This window comes from Littorina saxatilis, linkage group LG9 (assembly GCF_037325665.1).
Source record: "Littorina saxatilis isolate snail1 linkage group LG9, US_GU_Lsax_2.0, whole genome shotgun sequence".
Lineage (NCBI taxonomy): Eukaryota > Metazoa > Mollusca > Gastropoda > Littorinimorpha > Littorinidae > Littorina > Littorina saxatilis.
In genome coordinates, this window is record NC_090253.1 from 27,978,734 (window position 1) to 27,995,689 (window position 16,956).

The 16,956-nt window shown below is 43.4% G+C and overlaps 1 long non-coding RNA gene across 1 annotated transcript; it reads left to right on the plus strand.

The window, feature by feature from the left end:
- Nucleotides 1-274: 274 nt before the first annotated feature.
- LOC138975772 (uncharacterized) lies at nucleotides 275-16,751 on the plus strand. Its single transcript, XR_011458743.1, has 2 exons — nucleotides 275-317; nucleotides 7,127-16,751. It is a non-coding gene; the product is annotated as an uncharacterized lncRNA (long non-coding RNA).
- Nucleotides 16,752-16,956: the final 205 nt, after the last annotated feature.

Sequence of the window (16,956 nt, forward strand, 5' to 3'; positions counted from 1 at the left end):
GCTTACATTGGAATTCATCGACCATTTGATTGGTGTTTTCGTGTCCTTTGTTATTTTTTCCTCATTCCCCCACTCTGTAAACTTTATTCACATGTTTAATGGACATAACTGGATGGTGGACTGCATGCTGACAAGAGTTAATTTGAGACACCGTTCTTGAATTTATTATTGCTAAAACTAGAGCCAGCCAGAGATCTACTTCATGCGCCTGTGCACAGGGTAAGGGGCTGAACTCTGGTACTGTTGAAGGATACAGTCCCCTGGATCTTGCTTTCAACTTCATTGACAAATGGCGGACTGCACTCGAAGCGATCCAGGTAATGGTCTATTTTAAAGGACGAGGAGTAAATAATCACGATTTCTTTCGTGAACATGAGCGACTTTTTCCCCCCTTCAAAACCTGCTCAGTTAGGGATACAGTTAGTACTGTTACGGGTTGACCTATATGGGTCAATGGGCCCACAGCCTGTATACAGTGAAACCCGGCTATATTGAAGTGGGCTATATTGAAATCCCGGCTATATTGAAGAATTTGTCAGGTCCCGGCTGAAGCTCTTCTTTTTCTTTGTTAAAAAATGTTGGCTACATTGAAGTCGGCTATATTGAAATCCCGGCTATATTGAAACAAAAATTCAGCCCACGGGACGTTTTTACCTGGCTATATTAAATATTTTCTCCAAAGATTTGTTGAATTTTTTATTTTTAAGAACAATGATTGCGCGGGCGCCGAATGATATGACATGTCTCTGTCAGCGCAATCAGTTGAGGAAGGGGAGGTTAAACAAGTTACCCCCACTGTTCATCACTGACTGACTGACTGTTAGGTTTTAACGTCCTCTTAGACCAACTGGTCTATATTGGGACAGGTATTGGTAATATGCTGAAGATTGGGTTTGTCTCGTCAAAGTATCGAAATACGATCATGATAATCAGAGACGAGAGATGATGCATGCGTGTCTTTGTGTTTTCCAAGCCCTGAGACTTTTGCTGTGAACTTGGGATCTTTTTCGTGCGCATGTGTGCACACGGGGGTGTTCGGACACCGAAGAGAGTCATCACTGTGTCGTATGATTAATGTGTCGTGTTGTGTGATGTGTGCAGAGTAGTGAGGGGGGGGGGGGGAGAAGAGAAGGTTCAAAAGTTACTCCCGCTTCTCTTGACTGTGTTGTAGGATCGATGTGTTGTTGTGTGATGTGTGCAGAGTAGTGAGGGGGGGGGGGGGGGGGAGAAGAGAAGGTTCAAAAGTTACTCCCGCTTCTCTTGACTGTGTTGTAGGATCGATGTGTTGTTGTGTGATGTGTGCAGAGTAGTGAGGGGGGGGGGGGGGGGGGGGAGAAGAGAAGGTTCAAAAGTTACTCCCGCTTCTCTTGACTGTGTTGTAGGATCGATGTGTTGTTGTGTGATGTGTGCAGAGTAGTGAGGGGGGGGGGGGGGGGGGGGGGAGAAGAGAAGGTTCAAAAGTTACTCCCGCTTCTCTTGACTGTGTTGTAGGATCGATGTGTTGTGTGTGATGTGTGCAGAGTAGTGAGGGGGGGGGGGGGGAGAAGAGAAGGTTCAAAAGTTACTCCCGCTTCTCTTGACTGTGTTGTAGGATCGATGTGTTGTTGTGTGATGTGTGCAGAGTAGTGAGGGGGGGGGGGGGGGGGGAGAAGAGAAGGTTCAAAAGTTACTCCCGCTTCTCTTGACTGTGTTGTAGGATCGATGTGTTGTTGTGTGATGTGTGCAGAGTAGTGAGGGGGGGGGGGGGGGGGAGAAGAGAAGGTTCAAAAGTTACTCCCGCTTCTCTTGACTGTGTTGTAGGATCGATGTGTTGTGTGATGTGTGCAGAGTAGTGAGGGGGGGGGGGGGGGAGAAGAGAAGGTTCAAAAGTTACTCCCGCTTCTCTTGACTGTGTTGTAGGATCGATGTGTTGTTGTGTGATGTGTGCAGAGTAGTGAGGGGGGGGGGGGGGGAGAAGAGAAGGTTCAAAAGTTACTCCCGCTTCTCTTGACTGTGTTGTAGGATCGATGTGTTGTTGTGTGATGTGTGCAGAGTAGTGAGGGGGGGGGGGGGGGGGGGGAGAAGAGAAGGTTCAAAAGTTACTCCCGCTTCTCTTGACTGTGTTGTAGGATCGATGTGTTGTGTTGTGTTGTGTGATGTGTGCAGAGTAGTGGGGGGGGGGGGGGAGAAGAGAAGGTTCAAAAGTTACTCCCGCTTCTCTTTACTGTGTTGTATGATCGATGTGTTGTGTGATGTGTGGAAATTGGGGAGGGGGGGGGGAGAAGAGGAGGTTAAACAAGCTATCCCTGATGCTTATCACTGTGTCGTAGGATTGATCAGTTGTGTATTGTGATGTGTGCAGAGTGGGGAGGGGGGGGGGGGGAGAAGAGGAAGTACTTAAATACCCCAACTGTTCCTTACTGTGTCGTATGATTTGTTTGTTGTGATGTGTGCAGAATGGGAGGGGAAAAAAGGAGGTACTTAATGTATCCTCACAGCTGATCACTGTGTCGTATTTCTTTATTTGGTGTTTAACGTCGTTTTCAACCATGAAGGTTATATCGCGACGGAGGTACACAAGTTACTCCCGCTGTTTATAAATAAATCGTATGATTGATGTGAACAGCGCAGGAAACTTAATTACATCCTCCTGTCTCCCCTCCCCCCCCTTTCTTTTACAGCACTGCGAGTTTGGGGGAGGGGGTAAGAAGAGACGCTACCCCTGCTGCTCATTACTGTGTCGTATGATTGATGTGTCGTATGTTTGATGATGTGAGCAGGGTGGGAGGGGGGGGTGAGTGGATGAACAGGAGGTTAAACAAGTTACCCCGCTGTTCAATACTGTGTCGTATGATTAATCTGTTGTGTATTGTGATGTGTGCAGAGGGGGGGGGGGGTGGAAGAAAAGCAGGTTACACAAGTTACCCCCGCTGTTCAATACTGTGTCGTATGATTAATCTGTTGTGTATTGTGATGTGTGCAGAGGGGGGGGGGGGGGTGGAAGAAAAGCAGGCTACACAAGTTACCCCCGCTGTTCAATACTGTGTCGTATGATTAGTGTGTTGTGCTGTCTGATGTGTGCAGACTGTGTGGTGGGGGGGAGGGGGGAGGAGGTTTCTTAAGTTACCCCCACTGCTCTTTACTGTGTTGTAGGATCGATGTGTTGTGTTGTGTGATGTGTGCAGAGTTTGTGGGAGGGAGTAAGATGAGGAGGTTAAACAAGCTACCCCTGCTGCTCAACACTGTGTCGTATGATTGATCTGTTGTGTATTGTGATGTGTGCAAAGTGGGGGGGGGGGGGGGAGGGGTTGGAAGAAGAGCAGGTTACACAAGTTACCCCCGCTGTTCATCACTGAGTCGTATGATTGATGTAAACAGCGCTGGTAACTTGTGTACATCCTCCCCCCCCCCCCCCCCTCTCCTTTTTAGCACTGCGTATCGGACCTGCACATCTAATTAGGGATTTTGCTTGTTCGTTTGTTTGTTTGTCTGTTTATTTTTGTGTGACAAATGCTTCATTTGGCGTCGGTCTGATACTGTGAATGGCTCTGTGTGTTTGTGTGTGTAAGGGACCGGGGGGGGGGGGGGGGGGGCGTGCGTGTGTGTGAGTGTGTGTCCGTGTGTGTGTGTGCAGAAAAAAGCAAGGAGGCTCGAAGAACAACAGCCAACAGGTGAAAGATTAATGGGAATATATCTCACATCAAACGCAATGTGTGGACACGGAAATAAGAACGTATAGTGAAAAAAGTTTGGTTATATTGAATTTTTGAAGGAACAAGGAGGGAAATTCAATATAACCGAGAATTGCCTATATTGAAGTTCCGGCTATATTGAAGGTCTTCCCGGGTCCCGTGCCACTTCAATATAGCCGGGTTTCACTGTAGTTGGTCTCTGTCAGTCTTCTTCTTCTTAGTGATAGGTAGCCAACATCAGCATGGTGATGAATCTGCTACGCTTGGGTGATGGTGGTTCCGGTCTATTGCTTGGTCAGGGGTGAAGTTCAGGGGGGGGGGGAGGTTGGGGGTAAGGGGGGGGGGATGATGGGTCAGTGGAGAGTTGCCAGCCTGGCCTGAAACTTGAAAGGATGCCAGGGATGGCGCTGTGGCAGTTTCTACAGGCAGGCGGTTCCACTCTGGAATGGTGCGCGGGAAGAATGTTTTCTGCCTGTAGGCTGTCCTAGAGTGGGGGATTTCGTAGGATAGAGGGTGGATCTGCCTGGTCGTGCACTTGGGTGGGCTTGGCTTTGGTGCGTGGTTGCTCTTCACTGCGACAAGGTCGTGGTGGACTTTGTAGAAGGTTGTTAGTCTCGCTCGCCTCCGTCTGCTCTCAAGCGTAGGCCACTCTTACTCTTAGTGTTAGTGTGTATTTGAGTTTTGACTATTTCTAGTCTTCTTCAAATACGATTAGGGAGGAACTGAGACCAGCCGATCAGCATGCAAGCATTGTGTCAGAAATAGGAGCACTTGTACATTTATTATACGAGAAAAAGCAAGGGTATTCATTCACTCTAATATTTCCCAAATCATCCATTTTAATATCCAAAACAAAATCTGATTTGTTAACACGAAGGTGATTACATGTATTACAGCTATAATATCGCTGAATCAGACTCTGTCAGAGACACCTCTCCAAAATACACAGGTGTCTAGCAGTAGCAGCCACTGGGGAGCATGTCTATGTTCCCCCAGGTCTATGTTCCCCCAGGTCTATGTTCCTCCAGTCATACCATGTGTCATGTCATGCCATATGTCATATATGTCAGGTCATGTGTCATGCCATATGTCATTTCACATGTCATGCCACACGTGTCTTCAATCCGCTCAGTTTCCGGGGGGTGACAGTGTTGTTCAGCCCGTAAAACTCGGATGTTGTTTTCCACACCGTCCGCCAATTCGACAATATTGGTAGTCAACTTTGCTCTACAATTCTTGTTCGAGACAACTCAATAATGAAATGCTGTGCAGGTATTCTGTGAGTGTGTGCTCACCAACTGAGACCTCATTTATGTCAATGACCCATACTCAGTGCTTCATTTTGCCGGGGCGCCCGCGCCATTCACGCGTCATTTTTCAAAATGACGCACGGCGGAGCCGAGCTATGCGCCCGTTGGGCGCACATTTAAATTTTTTTTTTTTTCATTTACGTCGCCGATTTCTCCACGCTAGCGATCGGAGGTCGCCGACATGAGATTAAACAAGTGAGTCACTGAATCACAAGTGTGTCAGTGAATTTGATTCATTGGCTTTGCAGAGAGGAATCAATCAGAAAGCGTCTTTCATTTCCGCTTGTGTTTCAAAAACTGAGCATGACGTCACGTTGATCTAACGAACAACTTCGCCATGCCACCTCCTCCTGTGAAGACATTTGGCATTTGACCTAAATGCCAAATATTTCACAGACCAAACTCACTTTCAAGCTTCCTGTAGCTGTCAGTGAGTCTGACGAAAGTAAATATTTTCTGTTTTTACTGAACCCGTGGGAGAAGGGGAAAATGGGTGAGGGTGTGCAGTGCACATGGGTTTGACATCACATCTTTTCTGTTTGTCTTCCGATTTAATTGGAGACAGATTCTCCGACTTTTGAGATTACTCAAATTTACTGTTGCTGCTGTTTGGAGTGACTTTCTCAGTCTCTTATACACCCCCCCCCCCCCCCCCCCCCCCCCCCCCCCCCCCCCCCCCCCCCCCCCCCCCCCCCCCCCCCCCCAAAAAAAAAAGTTTTTGTGTTGCTGCTCGATTATCTCCCGTATGGCGCGCTTTCAGTTTTATTGACCCCTTATTTTCAGTGGTCAGGGGTCATTTGACCCCTCATGCTCTAAAACAAAATGAAGCACTGCATACTTTCCAGCTGAGACCAGCTGCCTGACCCAGTTGACAGACACTGACCTTCTTACGCGAGGTCAATGACCAAATTTTACCTATGAGACAGTCTCCTTTGATGTCTGAGATGAAACTCTTCCTGTCCCAATTTAAAGACACTGACCTAAAGGAAAACCTGTGAACATGCCCCTAATGGCTTTGCAGTGAGGGTGTCAAGCTTGAATTTCTTCCCTGCCTGGCGATCTAAAAAAATATTGCTATTTCATATGTTACGTGGATTTCCATTGGTCAATTGGGCAAAAGTGATATCGATGACATTTCCGTCGATATCAGTTTTGATATTGACGACCTCTTTATTGCTTCCCCACTTCAAAAACAAAAACACCTAAATTTAAAAACAAACAAATATATATGAAAATGTAATGATCCCAGAATTTAGTTGAGCAAGTGACTAAAGACTTTTTGAAAGAAAAGACATTTTTAAATACTGAAAAGTACAAGAAAAGAGTGAACAAAAAGAAATAATAATCAGAGGGAGGGATATGGAACAGCCAAAACTGAGACAAATACTTTTGTAATTTCTTTACAGTAAATACAAAATGTCCAGAGAGTTAGCAATATATCTAACATTGACTGACTGTGTGATGATATCTTTTGCTATTGGTCTGTTTCGACAGTGATATCAAAATCGAGACCGGAGGTCGAGATTTTGATATCACTGTCTCAACAGACCATAGCAGAAGATATCATCCCGTCGCGATATAACCCTTCGTGGTTGAAAACGACGTTAAACACCAAATAAAGAAAGAAGATATCATCACACAGTCCATCAATATTGGGTACTGTCAGTACCCTACCACCCTCTGTTTTGTGTGGGTATATGTAGCACTAGCATCAACATAATTATATAGCTACCCATACCTCCTTCCCTCCCTCCCTCCCTCCCTCCCTCCCTGAAGGGTGTATGAAGGGCTTTGCCTCTGTAAAAGCATTGGTGCCTCAGTTACCCACATTTGATTTTTGTTATTTGCATTTTTATCAAGTTTATTCTCCATTTTTAGGATTACAATATTTGGATATACATTTTTAAATTATACATTAAGTCTCTTGTTTGTGACATACAAAGCAAAAAACTATGGTAGTTTATTGTGGTGTGGTTGCCATAGTCACCAAGGGTCATCGGAGAAGGTGTCAGTGGTGTATATAGTCTGGGAATAAAAAAAAGAATATGTAAAAGACGTCAGGCTGACCTGTGAACAATACTACAGTACAGGTAATAATATATGTACAGCACCAACTTTATGGATTGGTTTTGTTTTCTTTTTCAGTGCCAGTCATGGAGGTTATTTCCACCAAGAAGAAAGCTACCATGCCTGCAGTGCAGACATTGCAAGGACACGCTGCAGTCAACACTCACAGTGATACCTGGCCGAAACAAGAGATGCAGACACCAGAAATACAAGCTGAAGTCAGCACTCACAGTGATACCTGGCTGAAACAAGAGATACAGACTCAAGAAACACAAGCTGCAGTCAGCACTCACAGTGATACCTGGCTGAAACAAGAGATACAGACACCAGAAACACAAGATGTAGTAAACTGTCACAGTGATACCTGGCTGAAACAAAGTGTTGTTGTCAATGCGAACGGTGATATGTGGCTAAAACAAGAGATACAGGCACAGGAATCGCAGACCACAGTCAACACAGGGTCTGTTCATTTGAAATATCAAACATTGCCGCGTACAGGAGAGAGAAAGCATGTATGTACACAGTGTGATGCTAGGTTTACAAGGTCTAATCATTTGAAGCAACACATGTTGACACATACAGGAGAGAAAAAACATGCATGTACAAAGTGCAATGCTAGGTTCATGATGTCTGGTGGTTTGAAGCGACACATGTTGACACATACAGGAGAGAGAAAATATACCTGTACAGAGTGTGTTGCCAACTTTAAATGTACTAGTTCTTTGAGGCATCACATGTTGACACATACTGGAGAGAAAAAACATGCCTGTATAGAGTGTGATGCTAGGTTCAGGCGGTCTGGTACTTTGAAGCAACACATGTTGACACATACACCAGAGAAAGTACATGCATGTACAGAGTGTGATGCTAGGTTTAGAGCGTCTGATACTTTGAAACGACACATGTTAAAACATACAGGAGAGAAAAAACATGCCTGTGAAGAGTGTGATGCTAGGTTTACATTGACTAGTTCTTTGAGGCATCACATGTTGAAACATCCAGGAGAGAAAAAACATGCATGCACAGGGTGTGATGCTAGGTTTACACAGTCTCGTAATCTGAAGCAACACATGTTGACACATACTGGGGAGAAAAAACATGACTGTATAGAGTGTGATGCTAGGTTTACACGGTCTAATGATTTGAAGCGACACATGTTGTCACACACAGGTGAGAAAAAACATGCATGTACAGAGTGTAGTGCAAGGTTTACATTGACTAGTTCTTTGAGGCATCACATGTTGACACATCCAGGAGAGAAAAAACATGCTAGGTTTACACAGGCTGCTCATTTGAAGCAACACATGTTGACACATACTGGGGAAAAAAAACATGCCTGTATAGAGTGTGATGCTAGGTTTAAATGGTCCAATAAATTGAAGCGACACATGTTGACACACACAGGAGAGAGAAAACATGCATGCACAGAGTGTGATGCTAGGTTTACAGAGGCTCGTCATGTGAAGCAACACATGTTGACACATACACGAGAGAGAAAATACACCTGTTCAGAGTGTGATGCCAGCTTTATATGTACTAGTTCTTTGAGGCAACACATGTATATACATACTGGAGAGAAAAATCATTTATGTAACATGTGTGATGCTAGGTTCACACGATCTTGTGGTTTGAAGCGACACATGTTGACACATACAGGTGAGAAAAAACATGCATGCACAGAGTGTGATGCTAGGTTTACACAGTCTAGTAATTTGAAGCGACACATGATAGCACACACAGGAGAGAAAAAACATGTATGTTCCGAATGTAACGCAAGGTTTACAAGGTCTAATGATTTGAAGCGACACATGTTGACACACACAGGAGAGAAAAAACATGTCTGTGGAGAGTGTGACAAGAACTTTACAAAGTCTAGTGATTTGAAGCGACACATGTTGACACATACAGGAGAAAGAAAACATGCGTGCACAGAGTGTGATGCTAGTTTTACACAGTTTGCTCATTTAAAGCGACACATGTTGACACATTCAACTATTATCAAAGTTACCTCCCTTATTTCGTTAACATAGAAAGAGTTACTTCCCTTTGCTTCTAGAAATTGTTTGTACTGTCCGGTTAATTGTTTTCCTCCGCCATTTTTCCTTCTCTAAGGAGCAACAGACAGTCTCTAATATCACTGGCATTATGTGCTTGCAACAGGTGAACAGTATAGGCACTGAACTGGCCTTGCACTATCTATCTATCTATCTATATATATATACGACTAGTGTCTGTGTGTGTGTGTCCGCGATGCACGGCCAAAGTTCTCGATGGATCTCTTTCAAATTTGGTGGCCATATTCAGGTACACCCCGGACACAACCTGGTCGATGAGATATTTTAACACGTGCTCTCAGCGCGCAGCGCTGAACCGATTTTGGTTTTTCTCTGGATCCATTCCCAGTAACTCTTCCTTATCTTCTCCAGTGTTTTTAGCGTTTATCTCCCTTCCTTCGTGTGGCGTCAATCCATATTCCCGTTTCTATTTTTAGAAGGTCACTGTCGACAACGCTCAATCCATATTCCCGTTATACTATTTTTAGAAGGTCACTGTTCAGGCAAAGCCGGGTATTACTCTTCTCCAGTGTTTTGCGCGTTTATCTCCCTTCCTTCGTGCGGTGCGCCGGCTAGCCGGGTATTCGGCTCGACTTCTTCCCGGCGAAGCCGTACCCGGCGAAGCGGGTATTCATCTAGTATTATATATATAGGCTGTATGCAATAAAGTGGAGGTTCATAATCTGAAAAAGGATACAATGAATCTAGAAACTAAATCTCAGGTGCACATCTTCGGCTCCTAGTATAGTATACATAAATAGATAGAGAGCGAGTTTTGGCGTCAACTAAGGTGACTCGAGTCGAACCGGAGGTCGCAAAAACTCGGTCCGGTACGACTGGAGTGACGTCACCGGTTAACCAACTTTCAACCTTGCTTCCTGCGTAGGGTCTCTCCAGTTCCAAGATGGCTGCCAAGGCGAGGTGAGAAACTTCTGTAAATATTTTTTGACAAAGTTACGGATTGTGAGAAGACATTTGTTGTAAATCACTTAGCCTTTCAAAAATTAAGGATACTGGGTTGGATACTGTCTTGGTTTTAATGCATTTTATTTTAGCAGTGATGTTTATTTTGGGAAGAAATGAGGTCAACAGGAGTTTGGGTGCGATTTCGGCTCAAATGTACTTTAGCGCCCTGAACTTTTACCCGGCTGTTTTGCGCTCGATTTTCACGCTCACTTCTTCATTGACGTTCGAATCGATAGTTCGATGTTTTGGCATTACATTCACATCAACAATAAAACGGTACTGCTTGTTCATCATCGTCGTCCATCAACTCTCCACAACAGTAAATCCGTAACGCGCTTGTCGCCATCTTGTTGCAAGGGACGCGACTGGACACAACCCAACAGCGTTTCCGCGAAGAAAAAACCCAGACATGCGCAGTGACCCTACCGTAGCTCAACCCTGTTCCTCGCGAAAACTCGCTCAGAGATAAAAACACACCTTTTCCACAAACATTTACCGTAAAATGCATTTTCAAGCCTGGTCCGTTCCTGATGGTCACTTTTGTCCCATGTACTGTACATAGTTTTTTACGTACCTTTTTGTGCGCGCGTGAGTGCGTATGGTTGTGATAATGTATTAATGTGCAATTTGCTTTATGTAGTGCGTGTGTGTGCCCATGCGTGTGTTTGTGATGATTTTTAGAGCAATGTGTTCTTCATTGATATGTGTGTGATTGCACGTTAAATGATGTTTTGTTGTCATAGGATTTTGATTGTACAGCGCTTTGAGCAGGGTTAACACTATTGTGACTAGCACTGCCACGGCGTTTACGTCCTGCCTGCCCAAGCTTGCCACCAAGAAACTTCCCAAAAATCAGTAACTGTAAAGAAATCTGTCTAGCAAGCTTGAATTAAGTCCAATCACCACCAAATTTTGTGTACTAATTCAAAAATGGATGCCCAGTTCAGTCGTGCTATTTATAAGTTTGTCACGCGATTTGTTTTAGCAAAGGGGGGTGAAAGGGGGATAATTTGTGTTTTTTAACGTTTTTTTGTGTGTGTTTTATTTTCTACTGCTTTTTTTAAGAGTTATTTTTTAACAGAAAGTATTATAAATAATGTTATAACCAAACAAGGTGTAAAACCTATGAATTAGCTGAAATATTGTTAACATTGTACACAGAAATAAGGAGACAGTACAAAGAAAAAAACAAGCAAATCACGCATTCACTCACAGCATCCTGACTCAAATGAAACAAAACTGTAACACTCACCAAATGATGTCTAGGTAATCCATATTGAATATAAGTCACATTTTCACAACAAAGTACCAACTGTACACCTATGAACAATTCCAAAAGGATTTGAAGGCTCCAGCCATCCATTGTTATCAGTGCTACCACGCCCCCATAGCTCTTGCACGATTCCGAGATACATGTTCGTCTAGCAGTATCACCGCCTACCACGTGTAGTTTGCCGACTCGTACAAGCAACAACGGGACTGTTTCTTCCTCACTTTCACTGCTTGTATCGCTTTCCTGAGGCGAAAACGATACGTCCGAATCATGCTCTACGGGATCCTCTAGGTCCAACATCCGGAGAATCTCCTCCCGAGACAAGGCTCGCCTTTGATTCATTTTTTTTTCTCAAAAACGCACACAAATCAGGCGAATTTGCAAATGGCAGAAGGGGACGCCAAGTGTATCAAGGGAAACAACTCAATTTATTTGCAAGCTTCAAAAACCGGGAAGCAATCACGAGTCGTGTACCCTCTATGGCTGGTACTGAAAAATGCGCGTCCCGTCCATGGGCGTGTCAGCGCTGGTACTGATTTATCAGTGTCCCGTCGCGAAAGTGTTAAACCCTGGATACATGCGCTACAGAAATATTATTTATTATTTATTATTATTATTATCTAAATGAGCAGTTAAGCCCGGCTTCTCGCGATATAACCCTTCGTGGTTGAAAACGACGTTAAACATCAAATAAAGAAAGAAAAGCCCGGCTTCGCCCAGGTGTAAGCAGAGACCCAAAGCGTTTTACCTCCCTTGTTTGGATAAAAAAAACACAGAAAAGTAAGAGTTACCTCCCTTAGCTTCTAGAAATGTCCGGAACTGTCCAGTTAATTTTTCTTTCTTCATTTCCTATTTTATTTATTATTATTATTAGGGTTTAATTCCCGCAGTGGGGCACTGCGGTTATGAAATTAAAGGCCCCTCCTGTTTTTGGAACCGCAGGAGCTTTCTAGTTTGCTGTTAGGTAGATTTTTGGTTCCTCTTTCCTGTCATGCTCTCTTTTTCTTCATGAATTCTTTTCTTTTTTTCTGCCTTCTTGCTCATTCACCTGTATTTTTTCCAAAAATCTCTTCTCTTGCCGCTTGTCTCGCGATTCATGTATAGTTTAATCTGTTAGTGTTCTGATGTAAGTCCAGCAGTAGATAGGTTAAGCCTATTTTAACATACTGGAAACTGGTAATCTTCCAGTAGGTATTAATTTAGTTTTACTAAAGCCTGCTGGGACACAAGTAATGGGTTAGTGCATTTGTAAACAGGAATCGCTTGACAAGTGGCCCCCTTCATCCCCCCCTTCCTCGTCCTGATATGGCTCTGCGTAGTCGGCTGGACGTTAAGCAACAAATAAACAAACAAACAAACAAATTAGGGTTTAATGTCCTCTTAGACCAACTGGTCTATATTGGGACAGGTATTGGTAATACGCTGAAGATACGGTGTGATACTTTGATTCGAACAAGCCCGCTGTGGCTGTCTTCTTCGACACACCAGCATTGGGTTTGTCTCGTCAAAGTATCGAAATACGATGATAATCAGAGACGAGAGATGATGCATGCGTGTCTTCGTGTTTTCCACACCAAATAAATAAAGAAAGAAAGATAGAATATCTGCAATCTGTCGGAGGTGTGGAGAAGAATGTTGTTGTAGTGTTGTTTGATGTACTGATTAAGAAGGTGATAACATGTGAGGTTCCTCTTTCTTCACCTGCCTTCAGTCATTTGTTTGTAAGATTGTGATTTGTTTAAGTGTTTTGATCGAGTTATGAAATACATTGTTAGTCTTGAAGTTGTCTAACTTGTGATTATAGTGGCTTTGTCCGAACCCTTTTTGACTCACATGCGAAGCAAAAGTGAGTCTATGTACTCACCCGAGTCGTCCGTCCGTCCGTCCGGCCGGCCGGAAAACTTTAACGTTGGATATTTCTTGGACACTATTCAGTCTATCAGTACCAAATTTGGCAAGATGGTGTATGATGACAAGGCCCCAAAAAACATACATAGCATCTTGACCTTGCTTCAAGGTCAAGGTCGCAGGGGCCATAAATGTTGTCTAAAAAACAGCTATTTTTCACATTTTCTCTGAAGTTTTTGAGATTTAATACCTCACCTATATATGATATATAGGGCAAAGTAAGCCCCATCTTTTGATACCAGTTTGGTTTACCTTGCTTCAAGGTCAAGGTCACAGGAGCTCTTCAAAGTTGGATTGTATACATATTTTGAAGTGACCTTGACCCTGAACTATGGAAGATAACTGTTTCAAACTTAAAAATTATGTGGGGCACATGTTATGCTTTCATCATGAGACACATTTGGTCACATATGATCAAGGTCAAGGTCACTTTGACCCTTATGAAATGTGACCAAAATAAGGTAGTGAACCACTAAAAGTGACCATATCTCATGGTAGAAAGAGCCAATAAGCACCATTGTACTTCCTATGTCTTGAATTAACAGCTTTGTGTTGCATGACCTTGGATGACCTTGGGTCAAGGTCACATGTATTTTGGTAGGAAAAATGTGTAAAGCAGTTCTTAGTGTATGTCATTGCTAGGTTTAGCTGAAGGTCAAGGTCATGTAAAGGTCAAGGTCAAGCATGTGAGTCGTATGGGCTTTGCCCTTCTTGTTTTTTATTATGCACATCGTAGTAGCATTTGAGATTTTTGTCAGAACTGTCCAGAACCTAACTGTAAGAGTGACACTTGAAGGGAGTGCATCTTTTGTTTGTATCGTGTAATAACACAGAGACAACATGATGTGGAGTTGGAGTGCATTGTACATGTGGGTTGGGTTGGCAAGGAGAGTCAGGACAGGAATTAAAGAGAAATGTGAACAGCAGCCATGATTGTTCTAGATTTGTCATGTTGTATCCAGTGATGCATCTGTCCGTGCCAGTCTTGTCTATAGTTCTCCAGCTGTTTTTCAGAGTGCAAGTCTAAAAGACACTAAGAGACGACCTAATGGTGATCTCCTTACAACCTTACTCTGTGGGTTACTATTTTACCTCACCGACAACAACTTTAATTGAAGTAGCTTCTGCCCCCCGCGGGTTAGGGGGAAGAATTTACCCGATGCTCCCCAGCATGTCGTAAGAGGCGACTAACGGATTCTGTTTCTCCTTTTACCCTTGTTAAGTGTTTCTTGTATAGAATATTGTCAATGTTTGTAAAGATTTTAGTCAAGCAGTATGTAAGAAATGTTAAGTCCTTTGTACCGGAAACTTACATTCTCCCAGTAAGGTCATATATTGTACTACGTTGCAAGCCCCTGGAGCAATTTTTTGATTAGTGCTTTTGTGAACAAGAAACAATTAACAAGTGGCTCTATCCCATCTCCCCCCCTTTCCCCGTCGCGATATAACCTTCGTGGTTGAAAACGACGTTAAACACCAAATAAAGAAAGAAAGTAGCTTCTTCCTCCTTGCACCCCAAGGCCATGAGCCAAGAAAGTGCTGCCACTTTCACGAAAAAAACCTGCAGAAAGTGACAAGCCAGTATAGGGCTACAGCGTATCGCCAGCTTGCAGATCGCTTGAAGTGACAAGCGAGTATAGCGCAGTAGAGTGTGACAGGCTAAACTGTCACGAGTTTAGGGTTTGTGTTGAAGGGAAGTAGAACAGAGCTTGGAATCTTAATTTGCATTTCGTTTTGGTAAATGAGAGTAAGAGTTCTGACTCGGTTGTTATTGTCCAGTTAAGTTTTATTCATTCACGATTTTTCAATTCATGAATTCATCAATCACTCGCTTGCGGCTTCGTGGCAGGCGGAAGGAAAAATCAGCCAGATAAGTTTTCGTTATTGTTTGTCTGTGCACTTAAAAGACTGTTGGGTCGATATATTTGTGAATGTATTGTTTTGTCAATAACAAACGTTCCAACAACCTACCTTTCTTGTTTTTTTGATTTTGTCCAGTTAAGTGTTTTTGACTCACATGCGAAGCAAAAGTGAGTCTATGTACTCACCCGAGTCGTCCGTCTGTCCTTCCGGCCGTCCGTCCGGCCGTCCGGAAAACTTTAACGTTGAATATTTCTTGGACACTATTCAGTCTATCAGTACCAAATTTGGCAAGATGGTGTATGATGACAAGGCCCCAAAAAACATACATAGCATCTTGACCTTGCTTCAAGGTCAAGGTCGCAGGGGCCATAAATGTTGTCTAAAAAACAGCTATTTTTCACATTTTCTCTGAAGTTTTTGAGATTGAATACCTCACCTATATATGATATATAGGGCAAAGTAAGCCCCATCTTTTGATACCAGTTTGGTTTACCTTGCTTCAAGGTCAAGGTCACAGGAACTCTTCAAAGTTGGATTGTATACATATTTTGAAGTGACCTTGACCCTGAACTATGGAAGATAACTGTTTCAAACTTAAAAATGATGTGGGGCACATGTTATGCTTTCATCATGAGACACATTTGGTCCCATATGATCAAGGTCAAGGTCACTTTGACCCTTATGAAATGTGACCAAAATAAGGTAGTGAACCACTAAAAGTGACCATATCTCATGGTAGAAAGAGCCAATAAGCACCATTGTACTTCCTATGTCTTGAATTAACAGCTTTGTGTTGCATGACCTTGGATGACCTTGACCTTGGGTCAAGGTCACATGTATTTTGGTAGGAAAAATGTGTAAAGCAGAAGGTCAAGCATGTGAGTCTATGGGCTTTGCCCTTCTTGTTAGTTCATGTTGCCGAATGCTTTGTTTTGTGTAATGTCATTATCTGTTCTCAATTAAATTTTGAGATGCACATGTCCAGTCACCGGTAGATCCTAAGCGCGCTTAGACGTCTGCGTCAACGTTCTGACTAGTCTTTGATCCTTTGAATTTAAGCCGCTCTCCTAGGAAGAGATGGGTAGCCGCTGGCCAGCAAGTGGTCAGTTGCGTAACTTTTATGGCCTAACCGGGATTAGCTTCCCGGAGGATGCTCTTGCCATGTCTTTTGACGCGCTCCGATCAAAGCCTCGTTAAGAGGTTCATTCCTTTGATCCTGTGGATCGGTTGCCAGCTCAGCTGGCAGGTAGTCAGTTGTTCACCCCCCCACCCCTTCCCTTCCTCTTGTCTTACATTTAACCAATGAAACACGGAACCTGCTTAGAGTGTCGTGGTTACGGGTGGTTACTTATACTAAGATGTTGATTGGTTGTTTGAAATGATTTCTGTCACCCTAGCTAAAGTTGGATTATGTGTGTACATGCTAGGGGTGAAAGAGAACTTGGAGAACTTCGGCAGAGTGTGGACGTATGTTGTAGTGTGCTCCACTAATTCAGGAGATGTAGTCAACTTTGTATGTTGTGGCTTGTGGCCACCCGGCTTTGGCCGGGTAGGCGGAGAGGAGGAGAGAAGATAGACACAGGAATAAAGAATACCATGCCAGTTTTGGATTCAGAAAATAAAAGGGTATACAATGCAATTTTTTTTTTTTAATTTGTTCATGTGAATGTAATTTTAGGCCTTATTTTAATAGACAAATGAATTAATTTTTAAATGTCTAGGGTGAAATGCAATGCCATAGTCTGTCTGGATCGGGTCAAAGATTATTTGATAAAAAATGTCTGAATTTGATTGAAAAATGAAGTTGACACAGTGCGGCCTCGACCTTTTCAAAGACGTTGAAA